At 37.0% G+C, this 27,043-nt stretch overlaps 1 long non-coding RNA gene across 1 annotated transcript in view; it reads left to right on the top strand.

The window, feature by feature from the left end:
• The first annotated feature begins 1,093 nt into the window (after positions 1–1,093).
• LOC140699333 (uncharacterized) overlaps positions 1,094–27,043 on the top strand; it is a 73,288-nt gene continuing 47,338 nt past the window's right edge. The window contains exons 1-2 of the long non-coding RNA XR_012077437.1: positions 1,094–1,400; positions 4,020–4,079. This is a non-coding gene — a long non-coding RNA (uncharacterized lncRNA). The remainder of the gene's footprint in view (positions 1,401–4,019; positions 4,080–27,043) is intronic.

The raw sequence follows: 27,043 nt of genomic DNA on the forward strand, positions 1-27,043 counted from the left end.
ACCCCATACTTGGGCACAAAAGAAGCCTCAACAAATCTAAGAGGATAGGAATTATTTCAAGCATCTTTTCTGACCACAATGACATGAAACTAGAAATCAACCACAGGAAAACAACTGAGAAAAAAAAACAACGGCATGGAGACTAGGCAACATGCTACTAAAAAGCCAATGGGTCAAGGATGAAGTCAAAGAAGAAATTTAAAAATGCTTTGAGACAAACAACAATGAAAACATAACCACACAAAATCTATGGGATCCAGCAAAAACAGTCCTAAGAGGGAAGTTCATAGCAATACAGGCCTTCCTCAAAAAACAAGATCAATCTCAAATAAACAACCTAACCTACCACCTAAAAGAATTCGAAAAAGATGAACAAACAAATTTAAAGTCAGAAGAAGAAAAGAAATAATAAGAATTAGGGAGGAAATAAATAAAATAGAGATAATAATTGTCTAATACAGAATCTATTGTATGTATATTTCAATTTAGAATCCATGACATAGGTAGGAATATGTGACCTAGTAGTTAATATTAGGACCTTTGGTGTCAAAAAGACCTAAGTTTCAATCCTGAACAAAAATTTGGGAAGATTTTTTACTGCAAAACAGAAATAATGATATTTTATAGGATATTTGTAAAGAGTAAAGGAGATAATGGATACATTTACTACAGTATATAGCTTATAAGAAATGTTCAATAAATTATAATAATTATTATGAATCCTGCTTTATAGATAAGACACTGAGGATTAAAGTGGCTAAGGGCTTGCCCATATCTCCAAAAAAATATCGATGTTATGTTTTTCTTAAAGGGGATAAAAGGAAGCAAATGGGAGAAGAATAACAAGTAAATAAAAAGCAAAAAGTTTCAAAATGATTATGCAGAAAAATTGTTTTAGGAAGAGATGAGTAGAAATTCATCACATTGTGTTGGGATAGAGTAAGAAAAGTCTCTGTGAATGAATAGTATTTAGTTGCTGAGGAAACTGTAGAATTTTCACAGATAAACACAGAATAGCTATGTAACAAAGCTGTAATCAGTGGATTTTATGCAGGAAAACTGCAAACAGTGCAGTGTTTCTGGAGAAGAGCGTTCACATTGATGAGTATCAAGAATGTAAATGAAAAGCTAGGCTTTCTGGGAGAGATAAAGCGAACTTAATTGAGTATTTCATCTTTTTAATTTTTTAATTGGGAAGTCATGTAATAAAATGCACAGCCGATTTTAAAGTATCCATTTTATTTTTCCTGCATGGATTTAAATTCAATATTCAATTGTTCATGAAGATGAAAAAGCAAATAATCTGAGAAAGGGGCTATAACAATAAATAATCTAAGCAAAGGGTTACTGAAACCAGTGGAACAAAAGTACAATAGTGAAGTTCAAGACAAGACACACAGGTAAATAAACCGGTGGAGAGTTATAAGAAAAGAATTATAAACATTAACAAAGTAGATATATTTCACCCCAAAAGATGAAGGTTATCCTGATTTTGGATGCCCTTTCTTAATTTCCCTTGTAAAATAGTCTATGACTGGTCGTGGAGCCAAAGATGAATAGTCATGTCAAAGCAAATAATAGCACATATCCTGTTTGAATTTTTCAATATCAAGTAATGAAATATTTACAGAAGTCATGAGTAATGGTGTCTACTTACTGAGAAAATAAGGGTTAACAGTTGTTTTCAGATAACAACATTAAATATTTATTTTTTAACTTAGTATTCTTAGTTTTCAATATTCATAAATTGATTCTTGGAAACAAAGCACTAGGCATCACATGAGCTTGAGGACTTGGTGGGAAATACCCATCGTGGCCACTAGGCATTTCAGTGCAATTAAAGAAAACATTTAAAACATTAAAAAGATTTTTGAAGATACATTTGACTGTTTTTTATCTAATGACATATGGATTGTTTCTTTGTGAGGTTACAGTTATTCTAATAATCCATTTCTCAAGCCTATCTCATACTTTTCATTATACATTCAATTCTTCTTCAAAGTAGTAAACTAGAAATAAATACAACTCAAAACCAGCCTGAATTTTATTGGAATTTAATTACTTACTTACATGTGAAGAGAATGTCAAAGAAGCAGCAAATGATTATTCTTTCAGCCATACGAGATCTTTTTTAACTATTTCTACTCTCTTCCCCTATATATATGCTGTGTGAATAGATTTAATCTCCCTGTTAATGCTGAGGTCTGCATGCCTTGTCTATGGACCATTTAAAACTATTTGTAGTGATATTTTTGTTAGGATATGTATTTTAGAAGTAAACCAAAGCCAAAAGAGCGAGCAAATACACGTGAGCTTCTCAAATGCATGACTCTTTAATTTCTTCAAATTATATGCAGAGATAAATATTTTCTTAACTAAAGGTTATTTTAAATGTAATTTGAGTGTTTCTTTTAAGTGTGTTGCTGACCAAATGTTATGAAAAGGACAAGAGCGTAGGGGATTCTTTATTAGTAAAGGCAGGGGTTAAGGGAGAATTACCAAGTGGATTCCTAAAAAGGCTACTTTCACCACAGCTCAGTAAACATGATGGCTGCTGTCTGGACCAAAGATCCATTTTGTTTTCTCTGTGGCTCTCTTTGCTGGTGAAGAAAGCTAAGTAATGCTGCTGTCTTTTCAGTCATCCTTATCATAAACGATCCCTCTGTGTGGCATGTGTTAATTATTTCAACTGGCTCTTTTTCTCTCTATTAGATTAATAGTTGCTAATTATGATTCCTCTCTCCTGCACTGCTATTGTGTACACATTTCTAATTCTCTTCATTACACCAGTGAGTATGTATAATTATGGTTACAAGTTATCCATTTATCTTTTCAAGGACAGTAAGCAATGTGATGCTGTGAAGGCCTGGAATGTGTGTGTGTGTGTGTGTGTGTGTGTGTGTGTGTGGTTGTGGTTATGTATGGGGGAGAGAGAGAGAGAGAAAGATACAAGGAGAACATGAATGTCTTGGATAAACATAAACTACATAGTGAATAAAACACATACACAAATGAATATAATTCATTTACATTTTTTATGTTAAAAAACAGGCAAAAATAAATAATACTATTCTGATCTTATTGTAAGCATTTAGTCTGAACCCTGAGTGAGCACATCATCCTGCAGCTCAGATATCTTCTCCAACCTGCTGTGGACCCAGACGCTTCATTCTGTTTGGATACTTGAAGAATTCATATTCCATAATTAGTGACATGGCTAACCCATGAAGATACACGATATATAAACTAAAATTCACAACATGTTGCAGAATTTTATAATGTTCAGTAGGAGTTTGGTGAGGGTCATAGAGAGGACTCAGACAACTTAAGGTGAAGGGCTAGTCACTCTCAAGAGGAACAGTGACAGAAAACAAGTAAGGGTTCTGAGAATAGCAATTTCCTTCCAGCTCCTAAAAAATATATCATTTTTGTAGTTAATTTTGTACAAGAATAACACAACAATTAGATGCCAGAACAAAATTAAAGAAGCAGGAAAATACGTTCTTTAATTTTTTTGTGTGCTTTTTCTAAAAACTTTAAGAAACATTTTTGAAGCAAATTGGACAGTTCCACATCATCAGCTCAAAACCCTCCGCCTTTAGAGGCAAGAGGTTGTTGCTGGTGTTCCCTTTATCTTCTCTTCCTCTCACATATGAGAAGAGTACCAGTGAGCCAACAGGTCCAACCTTGATGGCTTTGTAAAAAATTAATCAACAGAAATGTCAATTAAGTATAGTAGGGAGTCCAGAAGAGAGTGCTCTTGTGCCCTGTGATATTAGCAGAGCCCAATAGGAATAAGAAAGACTCTTCCTCTTTCCTGGCAAGGACTCAGCCAAGAAAAGTCGTGGGCTCTTTGTGTACCAGAGCCCTCCAACTTCCTTCCCTCTCTATGAAAGTGTCCTCCTTCCCTTGCCATACAGAGACTCACACATGCCTGCAGACCCTGAATTGCAATTCTATACTGATTCCAGGTAAATCTATCTTGGTTGGAGAAACATCTGGCATTTCTTTTGTTTTAGGTCAACATTTTGGTGGCTCATCCGGGGGGCCAGAGAAGACCCCAGAAGGCTCCAGGACTGGTGAGCAAACAGACACAGTTCCCACAATTGAGCACATTGTGGCTCACTGCTTTTCTCGCCAACCCTGGGGTTTGAAGGAACATCATTATCCTGGATCCTACCTCCCAATTCTCTTTGCCTTTGAAGCTCTCCAGACTTTATTCTGGATCTGTTTCAAGATTGTGTGTTTCTGGTTAAGGCCTGTTCTGCATGCAAGTACTTGTTTGCCATTTTGGTCTCACTTTGAGACTAGACCGTTTTCATTGAAGCTGCCTAGACTTTGGACCATTCCTTTGAGAACAAGGGCTGCTTCACTGAAACTCTGTCAGTTCAGTCATCACTCCATTTCTTTGGCTCCTACTTAGTCAGCCACCAGCTTCGGTATGATCAAAATCTCCAACTGATCCTGGCAGAATTCTTAGTACACCTCCATCTTTAGCTATTGTTAAGATTCTTAGGCATTCTAAACTTGACTGTTTGGAAGCTAGGGGGAATCATCTTGCTGACCTTTCTGGAATGAATGTTGCCCTTAAAGTGACAAACAGCAGCCAAACCTCCATCATGGTCCAAAGAAATATTTCCCTGAATAATAATTTAGAAAAACTGGCTAGAGAAGCTCAACAATCAGCCTCAGAAAAAGAAAAATAAGAATGAAAATTCAGTACTTGTTGGTTTAATAAAAAGTTCTGGTTTGGACCAAATAACAACCCATTCCTACCAGAGACTCTGAAATTTCCACTTTTTGCCAGTGTACATACATTAGACCATAGGTCTACTGACCAGTGTTAGCCTTCATGGATCAGTATCGGTGGGGAAACATGGACAAACCCACAAAAAGTGCCTACGTCACTTGTCCCACTTGTCTGAAGTACAACCCAGAGAAGCCTGTTTGTACTGCTCCGGCAAATTTCAAACTGCCCAATGGACCTTTTGAGTTCTGGCAAATGGATTCCATGCAAACTCTGTCTAATGGATATAAACATAGTCTCTGTGTTTTCACACTGGGCTGAGGTCTTGCCTTACAAAAAGGCTGCTGCCTCTTCTGTGGCTAATGCATTTGTGGAGATGATCTCTATCTGGGGAACTCCTCTCAAACTTCATAGTGACTGAAAAACCCATTTTATGGTTGGGTAATTCAACGAGACTGCCTTGTTTGGCTGGTTTTACAACCTCTTTCCTGTGCTTACCAGCCTCAAGCCTCTGGTTTAGTCAGTGGCACTAATGGCATTCCTAAGACTCTATTGAAAAGATTTGTAGAGGTCCTCCAAATACCTCAACCCAATGTGTTATTCTTGGTCCTTTCAAATTTTATATATATCCCTTTGGGACTAATAAACTCTCACCCTTTGAAGTAGTCACAGGATGCCCAATGCACATGGTTTCTGCCTCTTTTGACTCACAGCTGATAAAAGGAGAGATATTCCAATATTGCAAAGGCCTAATTGCTCTATTAAAAATAATTTAATTTGGTGACCTGAAAGTAAAGATTTCTCTGAATTGAAGCATGCAACATCTAATGAGACAGTTTCCCAAGATATTTGGATTAGACCTGTTGGAAGTTTGTTGCCAAACATCTGATGATGAGATAATGCTTCAGATGATACCCAATGTCTATGATCTTAATAACGTAAGATAAAGACTTTAGATAAAAAGTGCTTGAGATTTCTTCCATCTAATGCTCGTTACTCAAATGTGAACTTAGTATGTTTCCAACCTGTACACTTTCCCTCTGACATGAAACACTATACCCAGGAAAAAAAAAAAAAGCTACTGAAACTAGAAAAGCTGACTCTTGATCAGTGATGCTGTCAGAAAAAAGTTCTGATCAAAAGGGGAAAATGTAAAAAATTAATAAACAGAAACTTCAATTAAATAGACTTGGGAAACCAGAAGGGGGAGTTCTCACACCCTGTGATGATGAAAGAACCCAACCACAAGAAGAAGGGCTCCTCTTCTTTCCTGGCAAGGGCTCACCAATGACAGCCGTGGACTTTTCATACACTATGGTTCTCCCAGCTTCCTTTCCTGCTCTTTAGAAGCATTCACCTTTCCTCGCTGTGTGGGACTTGCACAATGCTTCACCATGTTCACAGACCCCAAATTGCAATTCTCTGCTGATCCCAAATAAATCTAATTTTGCTAGAGACATATCTGGCAGACTATTTGCCTTAGGTTAGTAACTTTTAAAGTAGATTTGTCAGACTCTTTGCTAGTGGGATTGTGATCTTTATCTACTTGAGAGGGGAAGATATGTGTAATTATCATTCCTAATCTTTTCAACCTATGAACTCTTCTTTTTTATGTAAATTCATACTTCTACAACGTTTTGATCCCATCAGCCAGACTATTGCCTTACTTAATGCTACATTCTTAACCTTTTATAGATCTATTAGCACTTAGCATATTGTAAATATTTGTTTATGTATATCTGATTCTATACCTAGACAATAAGCTTTATGATATTAGAGTACTATTGAAATTATTCATAGCCTCAATTAATAGTATAAGGCCTGGGTTGTAATTGTTCAGTAAGCATCTTTAACTAAACTGTATAAATGGTTTGATGAAGTCAATCATTTAAAAAGAATTCTATGTGTCTACTACCCATCACATATTGAGCTAGGTATCACTGTTACAATCTTAAGTTAAAGCCACTCCCTCAGGCAAGATAAAGAAGCAAACAAGAATTAAACAAAAACAAAAACAAAAACATATATATACATATATATGGAATATACATGAAATATATGCAACATGTCCAACACATAATATTTAAGAAAATAACATTTTATATATATACACACACACACACACACATATGTATATATAATCTACACATATGTGTACTAATGTTACGGTAACATTATATATTATATTACATATATTATTGTATACACACAGGTGTACATATAAATTTTCTTCTTAATATTTGAAATCTAGTTTTGATCTCATCCTAAGAGGCTTCTGATTAGTTTTTTTAGTGGTATATCATTTTCTTTGTTACAGTTATGCAATGAAATATCAGTATTTGCATCATTTAAGAAATTTATTTTCTATTTGTTCATAATTTATCTGGAACTACTTAAAGAAAACTTTACCATATGTTTATGATACTTGCATCTTTGAAGATATTTATTGAGTGCACATCATGTGTTTTGTTTTGGGCAAAAATAGTATGTATACTCACAACTCTGTTAATTTCCTGTTTCTGCACAACACATTACCACAGATTCTATGGTTTAAGATATCACACATTTATTATATCACAGCTATGGTGTTTAAGCTTACTGGGTTCTACCCAGCTGGATCCTCTGCCTTGGGTGTCACAAGACTGCAATCAGGACACTAGTGGGACTGTGTTCTCATCAAGAGTCCTGACTGCAGAAGAAGAGTATGGTTCCAAACTCACTCAGTTTGTTGGCAGAATTCATCTCCATGCAGTCATGGGACGGAGGATCCTAGCTTCATGCTAGCTCTTGGGTAGAGGCTGCTCTCAGCTCCCAGAAACCTTAACTCCTAAAAGCTATTCTTGACTTGTGGGCCTCCTAACATGTTTACATGCTCCTTCAAAGTCTGTAAGGGTTAAGTACCTGGATAGAGCCTTCTAGCAAGTTTGTGTCTTTATACAGTCTACCATAATCACTAGAGTGCCATCCCATCACCTTTGCCATACTCTATTGGTTAGAACTAACTCCCAGGTTCTGCTCACGCTCCAGGAGAGGACATTACACAAAGGTATGAATACTCAGAGTTGGGGACCATAGAGGATTAGCTTAGAATCTGTCCATCCCACAAGCTATGAAGTGGATCCACACTCTATAATAATGATGTCTAAGGACATCAGATGTGATGAAGGTGGCCTGAAGTTCCACAGTTGAAAATGGTGGAGCTGGGATTCTAACCCAAGGTCTCTGGTTCTAGAGCACATACTTTCAGCCTGTATGTATTCTACATCTCTTCATCGTTAATTTACTGAAGAAATTGCTTTACATGATCCGAGTGTCCATTTTAGCTCCTAAAACGGGTAAGACACAGGACCAATCTTAAATGGAGTAGAATGGAACACACATCTCTAGGCTTGAGAAGACCCAGAGAATGGCTGCCTTATGTTATCCAGCTCCAAGTCTGATCATGGTGTGAATTTGGAAATGTTTATCTAGTGAATATCTACTACCTTATGGAGGACACCACATTAATTCTATTGCCTAGAAGCACAAAAAGTCTTAATTTGAAGTAATAGATTGTAGTACATGAACAATAAATAGCAAGTGCTGAATTTGGATGTGGAAGATTTTAGGTCCTCTGGATGAAATCAAACAAACTTGTTATACTCAGTAGAACTGGGAGATGGGATAATGAATTTATATGTTTACCCTCTGCCTATTCCAGAGACAGATCAGGCTTGGAAAAGGCAGGTGATGCAGTTATTCCCTCCTAATGAAAATTATTTTGTTAAATAAAAATCATCACTTGAATTGAGGATTACTTGATAGCTACTTGAGAGTAAGTCAGTTGCTTCTGTTTCCATAAATTTAAGAGAGTGTACTATGTATTGAGCAGCAATATTACTTCCCAGAGGGAAAGAAAACAGGTAGCAAAAAGATAAATGTAAATGTTTGGCATAAGTTAGGATTAGTTGATTGTGAATAGATTAATAATGGTAATAAGATGATAAAGATGGTTATTAGGCATGTAGATGGTTTCTGATTGGCTGATGTAATTGAAAACAAAAGACAGGTTGTGAAATGTAAATTCTAACCATAAAAATGGCATTTATTCTTAATTGATTTAAGAAAAACTCTTTAAATTCTCTCTGTTTCATGTTTTCTTATTGGTAAAAATGATAACGATAATACTTGCTGTTCCCAGGGTGAAAGCACGTGATATATATGAAAGGACTTCGTATGCAGCTCTTTAAATGACTATTGGTAGCAAATAAATCATACTTTTACCCATTTACTTTAGTCACTTATATGTCAAATGCCAATAATTTAGGAGATAAGCTTACATTTTAAAAAACTGACCTTAATATACATATTTAAGGTAATCTACATTTTCAGATGTATACAGGACATTGAAGATGAATAAGCAATTTTACATTGCAGACTATTTTTTAGAAGAAAAATTGGGGTCATGTTGCTGAAATCATCACAAGTTATTTTTAAAACGGGCCTTTTCCTCATTTAACTTAATGCAAAAGATTACAACTTTTTACTTTCCAGGTGTGATTTGATGCCTTCAGACATCTCTCTGTTCACATTCCAATTAAATTAAATTAAATTGTTCCTATGGTTGCAATTAACTCATTTGGTTTATAGCAAGGAATTCATTATTGCACAGATAGGCTCAGACAGAATCCAGGTTCTTTTCCCTTCTGCCTGATTTTTTTTCTACTTTCCAAATGTTAATCCCAGTGAGCATGAAAAGCCGTTCATTTCCCTAGGAAAAGTTTGTTCTCAAGGCTATCAGTTGCATCTTGCAGAGCTTGAAGCAGAGCATGAAGAATGAAACGGTTAACAAGCATTAGAAACTGCTCTTCTCCACAAGCAGAAGGAGGGGTGCAGAATACCAAGAAAGTGAAAGGAATAGAGGGACTAAGTTGAGACAATCACTTAGTTAAGGGACCTGTGGGAACACTTAAATGGAGGAATTAAGTACTTTGCCCAGGGCCACACAATAAACCAGTAACTTGGGCTCCATCCAGCACTCTTAACCCTTATCTGTGATCTTAAGAGTGAGACAGTATCTTTTTCTCAGTGAGACACCTGGCCATCACTCACACATTGTACAAACCAAAAACAAACAAACAAACAAAAAAAAACTTCGTTTTCATCAGAATATAGTAAGAGATAACTTCTTTTCTAGTTTCTCTTCCCTGGCACCTCTCCCCACCTGTCCCCACCCTCCATCCCCTGCCCCCATGCAGTGCCAGTAATCTACACATCACTTTGTTATTCCTGCCAATCCCATGAATCACACCACACAGGCATAGGGAAGCTTTAATGCAATACATCTGCTATTTAGAATGGAGAAACTTCGGCTAAAAGACAAATCATTTTCTCCAGGTCTTTCGACTTGAGTTTAGAAGAAAGAATTTCACTTACTCTATTGTTTAACTTCTCCTTTTTCCCCCCCTCTTTTCCAACTGTATGTAGAAATCAGTATGGTGCGTTAAAATGAGCAAAATAAGAAATCAGGATATCAGATTTTGAATCTTAGATATATGAGTAACATTTTTTATATTGGATATGTTAACCAGTGTCTCTGTGTTTCAGTCCCCTCTGATGTCAAATTACCATACATTATGTACTTAAATTGCAGGAATTTTGTGAGTTTTCCATCTGTTGTAACAACATGCTTAACAGTTAAGAGCTCCTAATGTTAAAAAAAAAACAACTATGATTTCTGATTAAGATGGTGTCAACTGAAATAAATATGCAGCCTAAAAGTTGAGAGTTATATTTTATTTGGCGAGAAGACTCTCTCAGATGGCTCTGAGGGACTGCTCCGAAGAGGTAGGGGAGGAGCTAGGATATATAAGAGTTTTACAACAAAGACCAGGTAGTTGGAACAATTAAAGATTACTCGTTATCTAAAGAAAACCAGGCATCTCAAGTTAAAGAATTTAGTGCTTTTCTGTGTATGGGAGGAAGCAAACATTTGGGCTCATTGAATTCATTCCTTTGACAAGCACCTAGCTATCTAGGGCTGGTATCCTGTCCTTTCTTATTCTGAATTCCCTCAGAGTGCACCATTGTGAGTGGCTGCAGTGGCTGGCCTGCAGGCTTGTCTTCACTGGGGGGTGGCAGCAGCAGCTGATGACTTGATGGTTTCAGCATTCTTTGTTTACTGATAATGGTTTGCAGTATTTTTCATTCACAATGGCTTGCTTTAGATTTTAATGCCTTAACACTATTCTACTGCTCCAGAAATATAACAGTGGATGGTATATAAAAATGGAAAAAAATTAAAATCAGTTTAAAAAACAAAATAAGCATCTTCTTGGGCCACAAACATAACAAAACAAAACAATATTTAGTGTGTGAGCAGGGTTGAAACTCCAGGCTTGCTTAGTGAAAGTCTGAAAGGCTACAGAAGTGGTTGCCCCTTCACCCCCTATCTCCTGCAGAGCAATGAGTTAATAGAATTGTTCCAATGTGAAGGAAAAACCGGGTTGGTCTGACAAGATAACTCGTAAGTGTAGGAATGTGAAGGAGAGGCTGGGCTGGTCTAACAAGATAACTCACAAATCTAAGTATTGGAATACTGATCTGAGTTCTGCTGGACTAACTTGTAAATCTAGGTTAATTAGTGTTGGTTTGCTGTTCATGATTTTTGCTAGCCAGCTGGATTTTCAAAGATGCATATCTGGCTTTGGAATGTTGGTTTGCTGCCTCCCCGCCTTCCCCAAGCTTGTGCTTTACCGTATAAAACCTCATGTGCACGTCTTGGAGGTGCTCAGAGCTTCGGAGCAGAAGCCCCTCTGAGCCGGCGTAACACATCTGAGTACTCCAACCCTCTGAGTGGTGCTTGTTTCTTGACTGGCCTGTCGTTTCCGTAACACCAAGAGTTTGGGAGTTAGAGCTGACATACTGCTGAAAACCAGGTACTAGGGAGAACTCCTCCAGATTCTATGAGTTAAAAAAAAAAGTCTCCTACCACTACTTCTGTGATTACAGTTTTAATGGATCTGAAAGCCTTGGCAGGTGAGAAGACACAGATACAACACTGAGAACAGAAACTGAACCGAGTATCTTACTCTGTTGCCAATGATTATTTCTGTTTTAGTTGCAGGATTGCCTTTATTCTCTGAGTTCTTCCTGGGGGGGCATTTTCTTAACCCCCTTAAGGGAAGTATCTCCTAAATGATGATAATTACAAAAATTCTACCTCCAGATCCCAATTTTTTTCTGAAATCCATTCTGGAGGTGCTCTAGGCACTTCTAATTTAGCGTTTCTGCAAAATGCAACTGGAGAAGGGATGATGAGAGGATTCAGACCTTTGGATTAAAAGATATCCTCTAAGAAGAATTAATAAACAATGATTCAGACTTTTAACCAGAACCTTGATGACTCCTCAAACTACCCTGACATACAATGACCGATTTATAGCTCAAATCTAAAGTTGGTTTTATTTGTTTATTATTTAATTACTTTCTTATTTTCATAATAGTTCACATTTTAATTTAAGTTATAGTTTGTATGCTACATTTTATATACTTTTTTTAAAATTTGATTTTTATTCTTACTAGAGTAGGATTACTTTATAACTAGCAATGGACGTGGGTGAGAATCTGTGTGCACAGGTTCAAACAAGATTTATTTGGGACTTTTAGATCAAATATAAGGAGGCAATTTTAGAACAACTATTTGGATGGGCTTACTAGAATTGCCAGTATGTAACTGGGAAACATGCTAACCATCAAAAAAAATTAATTACTTGGAATAGCTTATTTTTTTCTGTTTTTCTCTGCATTGGTATGTCCCCCATTGAGTTCTCCTTGACTTGGATGGCTATCCATCAAGTACATACTTCTACACTTAACAATTTTGCTGCTATTGAGAAAGCTATTGATTGAGGAAACTCATCCTTAACCTGCTTCTGTGGCCACAAATTTACGGAAGTTGTTTTCTCATAATTCTTTCATTCTCTCCTGTATCACTAACTAGTTTTCTTTTCTCATTCCCCATGTTGTTTACTTTTTGCTACCTCCATTTTTTGTTGTCCACAACCAACTTTATTTTTATTTGTATTATCAAAATTCCAGCTTTTGGCAATTTTTTAATTTTCTTAAATAATCTTACTATTTTTTGTTGTTGGTGGTGTTCCAAGTTCTTCTCTGTCTCCTTCAGTAGCTCAGTTTCATTAGAAGCTATTCCAAATATTTCACTTGTACCTTTTCTTGTTTCTGTCTAATGATCCCTGATAACACATTTTATTCTGTTGTCTACTGAGTGGGTAACAGGCCCATCAGCTACAACGGTCTATTTTGTGGATTTTCAGTGTATCATAATGAAAGATATTGGTTCCCTAGTGGGGAACTAGGAGGAAGCAACATTAAGGACGGTGAGAATTCTATCCATGAGTTCTTCTCTGCTTTGTGGGGACAAGGAAGACCCGATAAGTTTAAACAAAATGGCACTGCCTCCTTCCTAAAGAAAAAGAATCCCTCACATTCCAGCTTTCCTGTGATCTTCCATGTTCCAGTCTGTGCCCTGTATATTCCTAGTACTCGTCCCAGGACTCTTGAGCCCTTTCCAAAGGATGGAAATTTCTCCACCTAGTCTCAAGGTTAGTTTTTCACAAAGCCCGAGTGCTTATACAAACTACGAAACCTCAGCAGCTGCTTGCTCTTGGAGGAGTTAACAGATAGGGATTCAGAATGTACAGCAAAAGAGAGAAAAGGAGAGTTCAAGCTTCCACCACATTTCAGCATCCTCTCTAGCTCTTTAGAGAGAAAAGGCTTTCCATGGGCCAAGGACTCTTGTCTATGGGCCAAGAAAAACTTCAACAGAAAAAATTCACTAAATTTCACCCAATCATATTCCATTTCCTATATTATCTCTGATTTAAAGTGAAAGCTTGAGTTGGACACTTCAGAGTCATCCTAGATACATTTCTCTTTTTACTGACTCCCACTATCCCAACCTTACAATCGACTAGTTATTAAGTTCAAGTAGAAATGTATCCACTTATTTTTCATAAATCGTCACTATTCTCTTTGCCAGGAACATAATTTTTCACCTTTAGACTATATCGTTGTAATGATTTCTTAACTGATATCTTTGCCTTCAGCACCTTCTTGTTTAGTGTCACCATCTAAGGCAGCACTGGACACATGCTATTCAAACACATTACTTTACCATTAGTTAAGAAAAACTTTAGTGCCTACAAAATAAAATACACATTTCTGACAATATTATTTAAGATCTGTCCATGATCTGAACTCACTTTCTGATCCTTTGCAACTTTGCCTACAGCCGATTCCTCCTGCTCAAATTAGTCGCCTTTCTCTGATGGGGTCACTTTTCTCTCCCTAGTCCCCTGAGGAGGACAACACAGCATTTGAAGGAACACACCGAATTTCTAAGACCAACCCCCTCATCAAAAGGTTGATTGTAATTCTAAGTGTACTATTTAAAGTTACAAAAGCTATCATAAAATAACTAAATTAATAATATAAATATCTAACATCTTGAGAAATTCAGAAGAAGGAAAGTTTGCATAAATAAGCTACCTTCTCATTTTTCCTAAGTATGTAGTCTGCAGCATTTAATTAGAAATAGAAACTTATATAAATTATGATGTCACCAGTAACAAAAATGGAAACTAGGAAGTAAGACTTAAAGTAAATAGAATTGTGATTTCATATTCCTACTTTCTCTGTGACTTCTTCATACTATCTGATTACTTACCATATTTGATACTATTTGATAAAAGCATACATAAAAATAAGTCTATAATGAGCATCCATTTTTCCTGCGAGGAGCTAACATTTTCTTCTACTGATAGCTGTGAAAGATGAGCACAAACTTCTGAGCATGACTGTTTTTCCCTTCACAAGGTTGAGCATAAACCCTTCTAGAGGGGGCAAAAAATAGACTGCAGGTCAATTAACACAGTGATTATTTTATTCATGCTTTTACATTCCTGTTTCAATAAAGAGCCAGAAACTATTCCAAGCATTTATTATGAAGGTAAATTATTGGTGTAAAATACATATGAAAATGTTTCATTTTTTTTATAGCTCTTTTGTCTTTAAGCACATCCCTGAATAAAAATGTTGATCCACTTGATAACAGGCTCTCCCTTAAACATCATTGCTCTAATTCTTTTATGGAGCACACTGACGTGCTTAACGCTCTTTGTTTCTGCAGTGCACATCACAATCAGTTCATGTCTCTTTTGTTTATTCTCATTAAAGGAGAAATGTGCAGGAACATGACAACCCACACCACAGGGGTCACAGGAGTTGGCACGCCTTCTACGGTTGGGATAATTTTGACCATGTAGGAACTGGTTTGTATTCTCTAGCTCTCTAGCTCATTGAGTTTCCAAGGTCTATGAGGGTTTTTGTAAGTATACCAAAAAAGGCACCATCCAGTATCACAAATGGCATGCCCTTAATTGTATATCAAATCAGGAATGAATACAAGAAATTGCAAAGTTAGCACTTAATACATTACTTAGAATTAGTATACTTCCTGTTACCATGAAAACTGCCATGTACAAATTGTGGTGACAATTCATGCTTATTGACAAATGTTCCTCCCTTACCAGAGCTGCAAGGGTAAACAAACAAACAAAAAAAATCATAAGGTCTTTTTAACTTCTTTTCTGCCTTAGCATAGACTCCTGATTTGTGTTAACATAAATTTTAAAATACCTGAGGGTGGTCAGGTAAATAGTCTTGCAAGAATTTGATCGGAGATTACTTTTCCCTTGTGAAAATTTTTTTAGAATATGACAATGAATAATGTCTATTACTTTAGGAGAAGTGAAAGAATTAAATATAGTTATCTGCAATGTACATGAGCTTAGCTCCCTTTTTCAGAGCCGACGTCACCTACTGACGTATAGAATTTCATATTTATGTCCAGGAATGTGCAAGCATATTCATTTGCATGCCACAAAACAATTCCACGTGAACTTCTGTATTTATTAGAATGCTCCTTTTTATAATGCATGCTGTAGATTACAGAAAATATGAACACAGATTCAAGTGCTACCAAGTGGGAAGAATGGGATCTAACCATTATTTATAAAAATATTTTATTAAAAACTGACTTCTAAGGCATGAAATATATCTGATTCCAGAATCTCATGTTTACCTACAAATGCACCTCATGCCCATAGCAGTTGCTGAATAAGTATCTGTCAAATGTATGGCTGAGTTTATGCATAGGAAAAAAATAAGGCGTTAGCATGTCAAACCCTAAGGATTTATCGAATACTAATAGAATTAACTTCAAAGTTGCTGCAATCATTTTCTGAAGCAATGATGGGAACTTTAGACTGGGCTGACCCCTGTTTGGGGCTTAGATGTCACAGCGCTGTCTACTGAGAAAGAAAGAGGTCTCCATGTCCCAGCTTCTCTTTTGGAAAAGTTCTGGGAAAGTGGTCAGCTGATTCAGGCTTGGTCACATGGACACCTTTAAGCCCATCACTGTGGCCAGGAAGGCAGATCATAGTGTTTCCCGCTTATTTTCACTGATAGAGTGCGAGTTGAAGAGGGAAGCAGCTTCCTGAGGGTCACAGGCTCAGGCATGGCCTCTGTAGAAGTCAGTGTGAGCTGGACAGCAGCCCCAGTTTTCTTCCCTTGTACAGATTTAAAGATTGTTTGTACTTTAACCATGTTGAGAATCACTGGTATTTCTCCCGCTTTTCACCTGTCATTCATATAAAGAAAGCCAGAATAATACTGGTGTCTCAGGGGGTCACATAGGATAGAATATAACCTTCATCTCCAGAGTTAAGGCAAATTGTAGTTGATTTTTCTATTTCCATTCTCCCATTTTGAATTGATAGTTCTAAAACACAGGCTCTTTTTCATAGTATTTCTTTTTTGCAGGCGGGCTAAATTCAGTGATTCCCAGTGGGTTGGAAGGAGGGCCCCTTGTCCTGACCCAGGCGCTATCAGAATATCCAGGTGGGGTAAAGTCATTTGCAGTGTGAACACCTCCCCCAGTGCATTCTGGTATCTTCCTCGCTCATACACAGCTGAAGTTCATGCTCCCATCCAAGTTCAGCTTGCAGTTCTTTTCCAAGTTATCTTCTGGACGCATGCCATATGTCCACCTTCCATGCTCTGTATGGCAGCAGGCCTTGCCCACTAGACTAGAAACTCCTGAGGAGCAGGGCTATATTTTGTGAGGCCTGTTGTTCCTAAGGCCTGATGTAGAGAAGTCACTCAATAAACCAGTGTCTCTGTCAATGGAACCCTCCTGATTAATCCCGTCTCCTATTATAATGCATGTCACAAACATAAAGTGAATGTTCCCCAGTCCTTTAGTATAAATTCATCTTTTTGCAAGATTAAAGTTCCCTCCAGGTAGCATCTAGCAAAATATCCCATTTATTCCCTTCAGAGTCATTGATCCTAGTAGCTAAGACACTGAAACCGTATACGTTTGTAAGAGCTAAAATTAGAAAACTGAAAACACTTTGCATCCTACTGGAAAGGCATGACCTACACTTATGTGAAAGAAAACTCCCTCCGTCAAGAACATTTGTGTGTGTCATAAAGTTTAAACATTTATGCACAACATTTAAGCTGCTTTACAACTTGGCCTCAACAGACTTTCAAATATGTATGATGTGTGAAATTCTCACCACAGCAGTGCCACTGGCCCAGGTCGACCTAGGATGTCCCACTTCTGTGTCTTTGCTTCCAGTCTTTTCTGCAGTGCCGTTTTAAATCGTAATCATTCTTTAGCAATCTGAATATTTTCTTGGCTAATCTGCACCACACACACTTTCTCTTAGTGATATCATAATAGCATTTTGTGAGGATAGTTAACCACTTATTCTCTTATGAAACATCTTGAAAAAGAAATCAAATAATATTTTTTCACTTTTGTATGAAGGTTGTTTCCTCCCCAAATATATCTAAACTACATGACAACAAAGATAATATCTTTGTATCTGCAGACAGTTAACATATATGTGAAATAAGTACTTTGTAAATTATTAGTGACTACTTAGATAATGCATGTAATAGCACATTGAACAATAGAAAGGTACACAAATGTCTGGTATCATAAACCTTCTACCAAAACCTTATTGGAAAATCGTTTCTTTTTCTCCATAAATTCAAGGGTGCATATTCTCTCTATTTGTAAAATGAATATTTTTTATCACCATTATATTGTGCAGAAGTGACCTATTCGTGGTCAGGGCTTCTGAATCTATGTATCTGAAGGCACTGATTTATTAAAATAACACATTTCAGTTTTGAAACAACCTTATGATGACATTTTCTTACTTAATTTCAATCGTTGTAGTCTTCATATGGGAATGCAGTCTCTCTAGCATGACTCCACCTCATTAGAGCCAAGCATACCAATTAAAAAGAGAACTGATCACTTTGAAATATATGATAGACTGTCATTAGTGTGAAAAGGGACAGGAAGAGAGAAAATCTATACACGTAGCACCACATTTAATTTCACATAAAAATGAAAATTGGGAATGATTTTCTAGAAATAAAGCCATTACCTCTGTAAAAATTGATCTGAGAGTCACTGTATATTAAAGTTTTTATGAAGTTGGAATCCTCTGGCTGCATTAAAATTTTTGGAAAAAAAAATCTTCTTGAGCCTAAGAATTATTTGCTTGAGATGCTCATACTGGTACAATTTTTTATTGGCACACAAGGAATCCAATTTCCAGGTTCATTACCCAAAACAACACAGAAATTTGAAACAAGAAAATATCTCGGTGCTTGAACAATAGATCAAACTATAATTCATACACTACATTTCTTTATGGATTCTTAGGATAAGAAGGAAAAAGCCAGGAAAAAAAGCAATTTTTCTGCCCACTTGATCGATGTTCCATTTGACCTCTGTAATGCCCTTCTGCCATAACCTTTTAAATACCATCTGCTCTTTTTGTGAAGAGTGCGATGGGAAGGAGTCACTTCGCGACAGCAATTGATTATAAGAGCATTAATCAAGGGCATGGATTATCTGTAGCATGACACTCTGGGCTGTAGTTAAGCAATCTGGCTTTCAATGTGATTGGAAAGGCTAATCCTTATGTGGAAGCCTAAAACGGGCTTAGCAACACATGTTTAAGGAGAGCAGAGCAAATAATGCATAAACAGTTATTGGAATCTATGATAAATTTCAGCAATTTTAGGGCTAATTTGTTTACCCAGTGTAATGGGATTAGATTGATTATAATATGCTCTCATAAAACGCTGTACACACTGCTCAGATGTTTGTTCTAATCACAGAGCACAAAAAAAGGCTATGCAGCTTTTGCTTAGGACTCAACAAAATGTAACGTTTTCTAGTATAATTTAAATAACACACCTATCTGAATTTTCCATTCATTTTCCCCAGTAACTCATATATTCTAAAATAAGCATTAGTTCATAAGGAAACCATTTCTACAAATATCTCATAAATAGAAAAACTTTTTAAAAAATTCTAGTAATGGATATAAATATTAGAAAATTAGGATTTTAAACTTTCACATACTTCTCTAGATGCATACAGTTTATCATCTAACAGTCTAAATTGGTGTTCTGTATTATACAAAAAGTCTTCAGTCTTCATTAAGTAGCAATGAGAATGAATTACAAAATGCTGTGTGTGTGTGTGTGCTTGTGTAGTGGGAGAGAAAGAGAAATGCAGGGAAGGAGCAAGAGGAAAAGAGGTGGACAGAAGAAAGGGAAATTGAGAGACAGGTTATTTAAATGTAAACACTTTAAGCATTTCCTTCCTGCCTTATCATGCCTGCCCAGAGCAGAGTTTGTTATTTATACAAGGAACTTCTAGGAAAAAAGAAAAATCACATTACCACTGGAAAGGGGGAGGCAAGTTATCTTAGCAGATCAAACAGGAAGAAGTGATAGAACAGGATGGTTTTTGAAAGAATAATTATTTATACTCTGAAAGAACAATAACAACAACCAAAAATAAACTAAAGAATGTTCTATAATAAAATAAAATTTTATTTTTATTTCTTTAAATAGTTGAATAAACACATACTAGTTGTTAATGACTGTAATATTTTAGATATCATACCAGCCCCAAAAAGCAGAGATTCTTCAAAACTTATCACTGCCTAATCTGTACCTTCCTTGGCAAAGCTAACAGTGGACAAGTTACTTTCTACCTAGAAAAATTAAATCTAAACTTTCTAGAATTTTGCTATAAATAAGGCTTTTCTCCAGGGTAATTCTCCTTATTTTTTTTTTTTATTTAAAATTACTACGCACATAGTTAAAAGTCAAATAGTACTAAACGGGTAATAAATTGTATGATTCATTGATCTTGGTTACAAGGAAGAAAAACCAAATCTAGTTAACATAAGCAGAATAGAAATTTATGTGACGGGTCTTAGGAAGCTCACTGCATCTTTGTGAAGGCTGCTGAACAAGATTAGAAGAAATGCAGAAAAAGAGAACACAGAGAAAGGAACCATGCACAGCAAGATCATGAAGCAAAACGATCCATTTAGACTAACAGTGTTGCTTTCTACCGCTAACAACTTTGCTACTAGGGGGCAGGACTCTTGCTATCTACAGGTACTACTTTCGCCATGAACCCTAAACCACCTGGAGCTTAAATTCCACGCGTGCTTTCTAGAAGCCAACAGACAGGAAAGGAAGTACCAACCTCTCAACCTCAGTTCCCCAGCCCACTTTGTTCCTTCATTCCTCTTTTTCTGAAATTATTATTAGGCAATTATTGGACTGTTGTAGGTGATTGTATGAATTTTTTTTAATCCTTATTCCTGTTTGCTCTATTTTTGTGGGAAATTTTCATTGGCTTTGTGTGACAGTGTGTTTTAAACTTTTTTTAGATACTTTCGAATTAAAAAAAAAATCTAAAGGGTTGTTGCTCTCTAGCTGGACTCTCTTCAAAGCATCTGTTCTTGATAGCCATCCTCTAACATGGCCAGTGACATTCTGCTAATTACTTAGTTGATTCTCAGTAGGTGACTGGCCATTATGAGAATGAGAAGGCTGTTTCGTTAGAGAAGACCTAAAAGGTCACCATGTGCAGGTCTTTAAAACAGGTACATTTTTTACTTCCAAGATGAAGTCTATAATCTCCAACACTAGAAATTACAGTCCTACCTGCTGAGGTTTTAAGAGCAAGGCAAAGCTGGTTGACTGAATAACTCTCTGTTACCTGAGAAGATAATTCCCACACCTTCACGGCTACCCTCTCTTTTTCTAGGTGCTTAGGAATTCAGAAACTTGCCCATTCAAATGTCCCTAGAAAATTCAGTCTCTCCATTGTTCTGTGTGGAAGTGTACTTAATACATTGTGCAGACATTTATTCAACACCCTTGTTTTCAAATGTTCCACTCTGTCCTCATCTTGTCTCTGGTACTTATAACTCCTAACTTTCCCAGGAATTCCTCAAGAGTATTTGACTTATTACACATGGTGTCACATTCTGAGGATCCTCCGGTCTTTTGCTTTCTACATACTGTTAATCAACCCTGGTGATCAATGGGTGACAGATGTCACAGCCGTATTGCCCTCACATCCCAAACTATTAATCCAGCTACCAATTTTACATCATCTCACACTCTTCGAAAAGATTTGTATAACCTCCTGTTCACTAATACCCTCTCTCCAATATATATTTTACCTCTGTGGGAATGTCAGTATCCTTACACACTCAAAATGGGTTGTTTATAAAGATTCTACTCATAAATGTTCAGGCAGAGATGTTGCAGTATGTTACAACTAGCAACAGGTGAGGATTGTACCGCTCTAGAACTGAGTTAGAAAGAAAAATGGGTACCCTGAAAGATGTTCAAATCCTAATCCCCAGAACCTTTTTGTCTTATATGGTGAAGGGGACTTTGCAGATGTGATTAACTTAAGGAACCTAAAAATGGATGATTATTCTGTATTACCCAGTCAGGCCAAATCTAATCATATAGGTCCTTAACAGTGGAGAACATCTTCTGTCTATGATCGGAGGGAGAAGTGACTATGGAAGAATGGTCAAAGAGATGAAACATTGCTGGCTTTGGAGACAAAAGGAGAAAGGGGGCCATGAGCTTCTCATGTTACTGAATCAAAGCTTGTACTCCTTGCTGCAAGAAAGGTTTAAAAAATTGACAGCTGAGGTGCTGGGGCAAGGAGTATTCGAAAAGCCAGAAGACCAAGAAGATGGTGAACTGGTGTCCTAAAGAACCATCTTACCTGAGTAAGAATTCAAGCTTAAATTTATACTTATACTTAAATTTAAAATTTAAATTTAGAATTATACTTTTAGAGGAAAGGTGTGGCTGGTTGTTGCAAACTTTTTGAGCTAGAATCCTTTGCTCTTGCAACTGTCACAACTTTCCTGTAAACCTCCAACAAGATGGATGTTATTCTCTATTCTGCAACTTTTTATCTCCATATGAATGAAAAGTGTTATACCTTTAAATATCAAGCCTGAGACTCTGAGCCTTGAGAATGGACTATCATAAATATTTCAGGCTATAGGCAACGTTCTTTTACAAAGGTGCAGGGCCGGCATGACTAAGCACAGCAACAGGGCATGAAGGTTAGAACTAAAGGCATAGATCCAATATGGAGTCCGGTTTGTTCGTCTCTGTTACACTAGGAGTTGGAAAAGGCAAGGGAATGGATTCTTCTGTAGTGCCTCCAAGAAGGAACGCAGCCCTGTTGACATCTTGATTTTATCCCAGTCAGACTTGTGATCTGCCAGATTGTAAGATAACACATTTGTGTCGTTTGAAGCCATTAAGTTTGTGGTAATTTGTGACAACAACAAAAGAAAACTAACACAGGAACTGAATGGGCAAAAGAAAAGAAAAATTGCTAGAGCCCAGAGAAAGTATTGGTCTCTAGTGATCTCTAATACTTTGCTAGAGGGTCAGGAAACTGTTCATTCCTAGTGACATGGCATAAATGGGGTTAGGGCAGTTATACCCAACCTCATTCTCCTGCTTTCTGACTTTTAAAGTCCCTTCTATTGGCAAGAAAAAAAAATGGAAATCAAAAGTCAAAGGATGTTCTTCATAAAAAGCAGAAAAGTGGATTGTAAATATGACAGAGCACATGGAAAATACTTGGATAACTATCGGCACTTGTTTTCTTTACTGTTTTATTTCATGTGGTCTCATAAAGCAAAGATGAACAATTGTCATTACTATATTCAGTATTACAAACAATTTTTGTATCTTGAACACTGGTAAGCAAACACATTAATTGAAAATATATCATTTTATAATAAAATAATACCTAACGCTTCCTGAACACTTATGCTTGTCAGACATATTTGCAAGAACTTTACATTGAATAATTTGTTTAATGGTTAGCACAGACTTTCCAGTGAGTTACTATTTTTTTAATCCCTTCTCCTCCTTTGTTTTGTTTTGTTTTAGAAGAGAAAATAGGCAAAGAAATTTGTTACTAAGCAGTAAAGTCAGGATTTTAACCCAGGCAGTCCAGAGTGCTTGTATGTTATAGAGTGTGCTTCCTGCCAGAATCGGTGTTAAAATCTTATACTGAACAAAGAATGATATTTGATGATTGGTTAAAAAGTATTCTATGTTTTATAATGGAAAAAAGGAAATTAAAGATCTTTTCTAAAGACCTGCAGTAAGTATTAAAGATACGTTTTCCTTAGCCTTCTTTGCCTTGACAATGTAAGGTTGGTTGGTTTGGTTTTTTTCCGTTGTCTTTTAGCATTTGCTTTGTGTGGGTGTGTTTGTAATTACCGAAGGTAATTATTTTACCTAAAGCTCTTAAGCAGAGCGAGTCAGTCAGGAATGCTTATTGACTCTCCCCGGGTGTAAAGCACTGTACCAGAAACTGTGAGATTAGTGAAAGAGAAAGTCCTCACGGATAAGCAGACAAACAATTGCAAGGTACGGTGATAAGCATAATGAGCACAGGGAGTTACAGAAAGAAAGGGAAAAGGATGCTTAACTCCTGTGAACACTTAGGGTGGTCAGGCTGGGCTTGCAGATGATGTGCCCATTGGGTAACGGTCTCGATGACTATGCCAGGAGAAATTGCTGTAGGCAAAGGGCTAGGAAAAGATATTCTGGAAAGGGAGAACACTATGTTAAATGAGGAGGGGATAGATAAACACACTGTGGTACATCCAGACTATGGAATATTAACCAGCACTAAAAAGAAATGAGCTATCTATCCAAGAAAAGACACGGAGGAAACTTAAACGTGTTTCACTAAGTGAAAGAAGCCAATTAGAAAAGGCTACATATTGTATGATTTCAACTGTATGACACTCTGAAAATGCAAACACTATGGAGACAGTAAAAAGATTAGTGATCGCCAGAGGTTTGAGGAGTGGGGAGTGGTGATTAGGTAGGCCACAGAGGGTGTTTAGGACAGTGAAAATACTTTATATTATACCATAATGATGAATACATGTCATTATATATTTATCCAAACCATAGAATGTACATCAGAGTGAACCTTTGTGTAAACTACAGACTTTGGACAATTATGATACCTCAGTGCAGGGTCATCAGTTTTGAAAACTGTGCCACCTTGAAAGGAGATGCTGATAAGGTGTTAGGCTGTGCATGTGTGAAGACTGGAGGTGTGTGGAAAATCTCTGCACTTTGACTTTCATGTTGCTTTCTAAAAAGTGAAGTTTTAACCAATGAGAGAAGGGGACCAAAGAACCCTATGAAAGTAAGGACTTGTAATACTTCAATTTTCCTGAAACATAAAATGGGACATTAAAATGGTGAGAGTTGAGGCACATGACATTCAGTGATGCACATAATCTTTCAAAGTCTAACAAACCTGATACTTTTAATAATTAGCATCATAAATTTAGATGCAATCTGTATAAGCATTATGCTAAGCTTGATCTATACTCTGTTTCTATGTATCTTTATTCCATTTGCCTCAATTCAGTCTTTATAACTTGGCATTTCTTCCCCTTCTCTTCGAACATTCACATGAACATCTTTAAAAGAGTCGCAGGATAACAGTGATAGCTGCTCTTTTTTTATTTCCTTGAGGACTTTCATTGTTCTAGAATTGAGCTAAGTCATACTTTACATGTATTATTCATTTCCACATCTTTCACTAAACCTTCTGTGACTATTAATCTTTCTTCTTCTGTGCTCCTATAGCATTAATACATATATCGTTCAATTTAATAATTGACACATAATATAAAGTTATATTTAGTTCATTCTTGTTAAGCCCCTTAGATTAATTTTCCAATTACATGCAAGTTCACACTTGTCTTGTGAGCAGGAAGTTCAAGAGTTGCCTCTCTCTTGAAGTCCTTGCTTGTATTACATTAACATTCTAGGGGTTTCTTCAGTGCTAAGGTGGTTATTGTAATGCTTGACTTAGGGAGACCTCAATATGAGCAGTCCACGGTTACTGCTTCTGCCCCATTACTGCTCACTATTTTAAGTCTGACCATGTAGAGCCCTTGCCTAGAGCTGCAGGAATGTTTTTGCTGGTCTGCTTTCTGCCAACAGTCAGATTTCAAACATCTCTTTGCTTACACTGACATGCATATCCATTCATTCCCAAAGCAATCTCTATGCTAGGCTAAGCTTTCCTACCTACTAATTTCCTAAATAATAGCACTGAATGTGGGTTACCAGTACAGGCAGGCCTTAAAAAATAGCATGCAATCCACATTCAAGTTGGCTTAATTCTTTTATAGCCAATAGGCTTAGAAGACCACCTTTGGTCACGTTTTTGTCAGCCATTCTGATCTCTCTCTAGAAATAGAGTTTCTCAACCAGGTATTATTGACATTTTGGCTGGGCAATTCCTTGTTTTGGAGCTGTTCTGGCATTATAGGATGCTTAACAGTGTTTCTGGTGCCCACCCACTGCTAGATGCTAACAGTATCCTGCTAAAGGTAAATTATTCTGACACTTTTTACACACACACAAAAATTGCACTGGACACTTGTTAAAAACACAAGGAAGACTTTATTCAAGAACATTATAATAGAGGTCAAGACTGTTGTCACTGGAGAGAGAGACTGAACTCAATTCTGAGACAGCTGAGGATTTATAGCCAAACAGCAGAATGAGGGGGTCAGCGGATTGAAAATTACCAGAGGAAACCTGATTAGATTCCTAAAGTAAGGGAATTCTTGCTAAACTGGCTTAACAAGATTCTTGCTAAAAACAGGCCAAAGATTTAGGCATCAAGAGTAAGAGATGAGGAATTTGATCAGACATCAGGGTTGAGGCCTGAGGCTCTGAATAACCTGACTTAGTAGGATTCTTTGCTAAAATTGGGCTTAGCAGGACAAGGACATGGAATGCCAAGGTAGAGTCCTTTTTGGGAAGAGGGCATAGAGGGAGCCCAATTGAAATTTGTTTGATCTATCCCACCCCAAGCCATGACAATAAAGCATGTTTGCAGATGTTGCCGAAAGTGCCCTGTGGGGAACATAATCTCTTGTCACTGAAAACTGTTAGATGATCTTGCTGGACAGTGCTTTGTTAGCCAATGGAAGACTCTCACTTAGAATGGGGATACCACAAAAGATGGCTTCTTGCCTGCTGGTTGGAAAGAATTCTCAGCTGAGGCAGAGAGTGAAAGATGTTTTACTTCTCAAAAGAGGAAAAGGAAGGAAAGCATCGAGAGGGGGAAAAGGAGAGAAAGGCTCTTGAGTGGGGAGCCATCAGCCAAGATGGTCAGTTGAGACATCTACGGCCCAGGTTGGGCCACGTGTATTTTTTTGAGAGGTTTCTCCCATCATGTCCTCCTTCCAAATGTGTGGCATGCTAATACATTACAGTAAGCATGTAATGAGACTCAAGGTCCACTAGAAGTCAAATCCTCCACCATCTTGGACTCTGTTCTAACCAGTTCTTGTTTCTCCTCTGCAGCTGCCTTATAAGACTTAGATAAGGATAATTTGTTTCTGGTCGAGGGAGGGGCAGGGGTATGATCCTGGGGGTAACAGCCTTGATAACAAAAAGAAAAATTGCTTTTAATCAGAATGCCTACAATATGGTGGACCCAGCACCTCCCCAAAAAAACTATCTCCAAAGATTCTGTTCAGCCATAAAAGTTTTAAAGGGAAATGATGGAGTAATTCAGTTAATCATTGAGATAGGTGATCAGAGTCCTTGCCATCCCCCAGTGCCTGCAGGCTTGTCCTAATCAACTGCCTGAGCCTGATCTCCTATGACTCAGGGAGGCCTGCAGATGAGCTTTTCTATGTCCTGCTCAGTTATCAGTTGTACCCCATAATTTCACTGCCCTATAGCTAGAATCTTTTTTTAAAGTGAGTTTTTATTTGTTTTTGT

This window comes from Vicugna pacos, chromosome 1, assembly GCF_048564905.1.
Source record: "Vicugna pacos chromosome 1, VicPac4, whole genome shotgun sequence".
NCBI lineage: Eukaryota > Metazoa > Chordata > Mammalia > Artiodactyla > Camelidae > Vicugna > Vicugna pacos.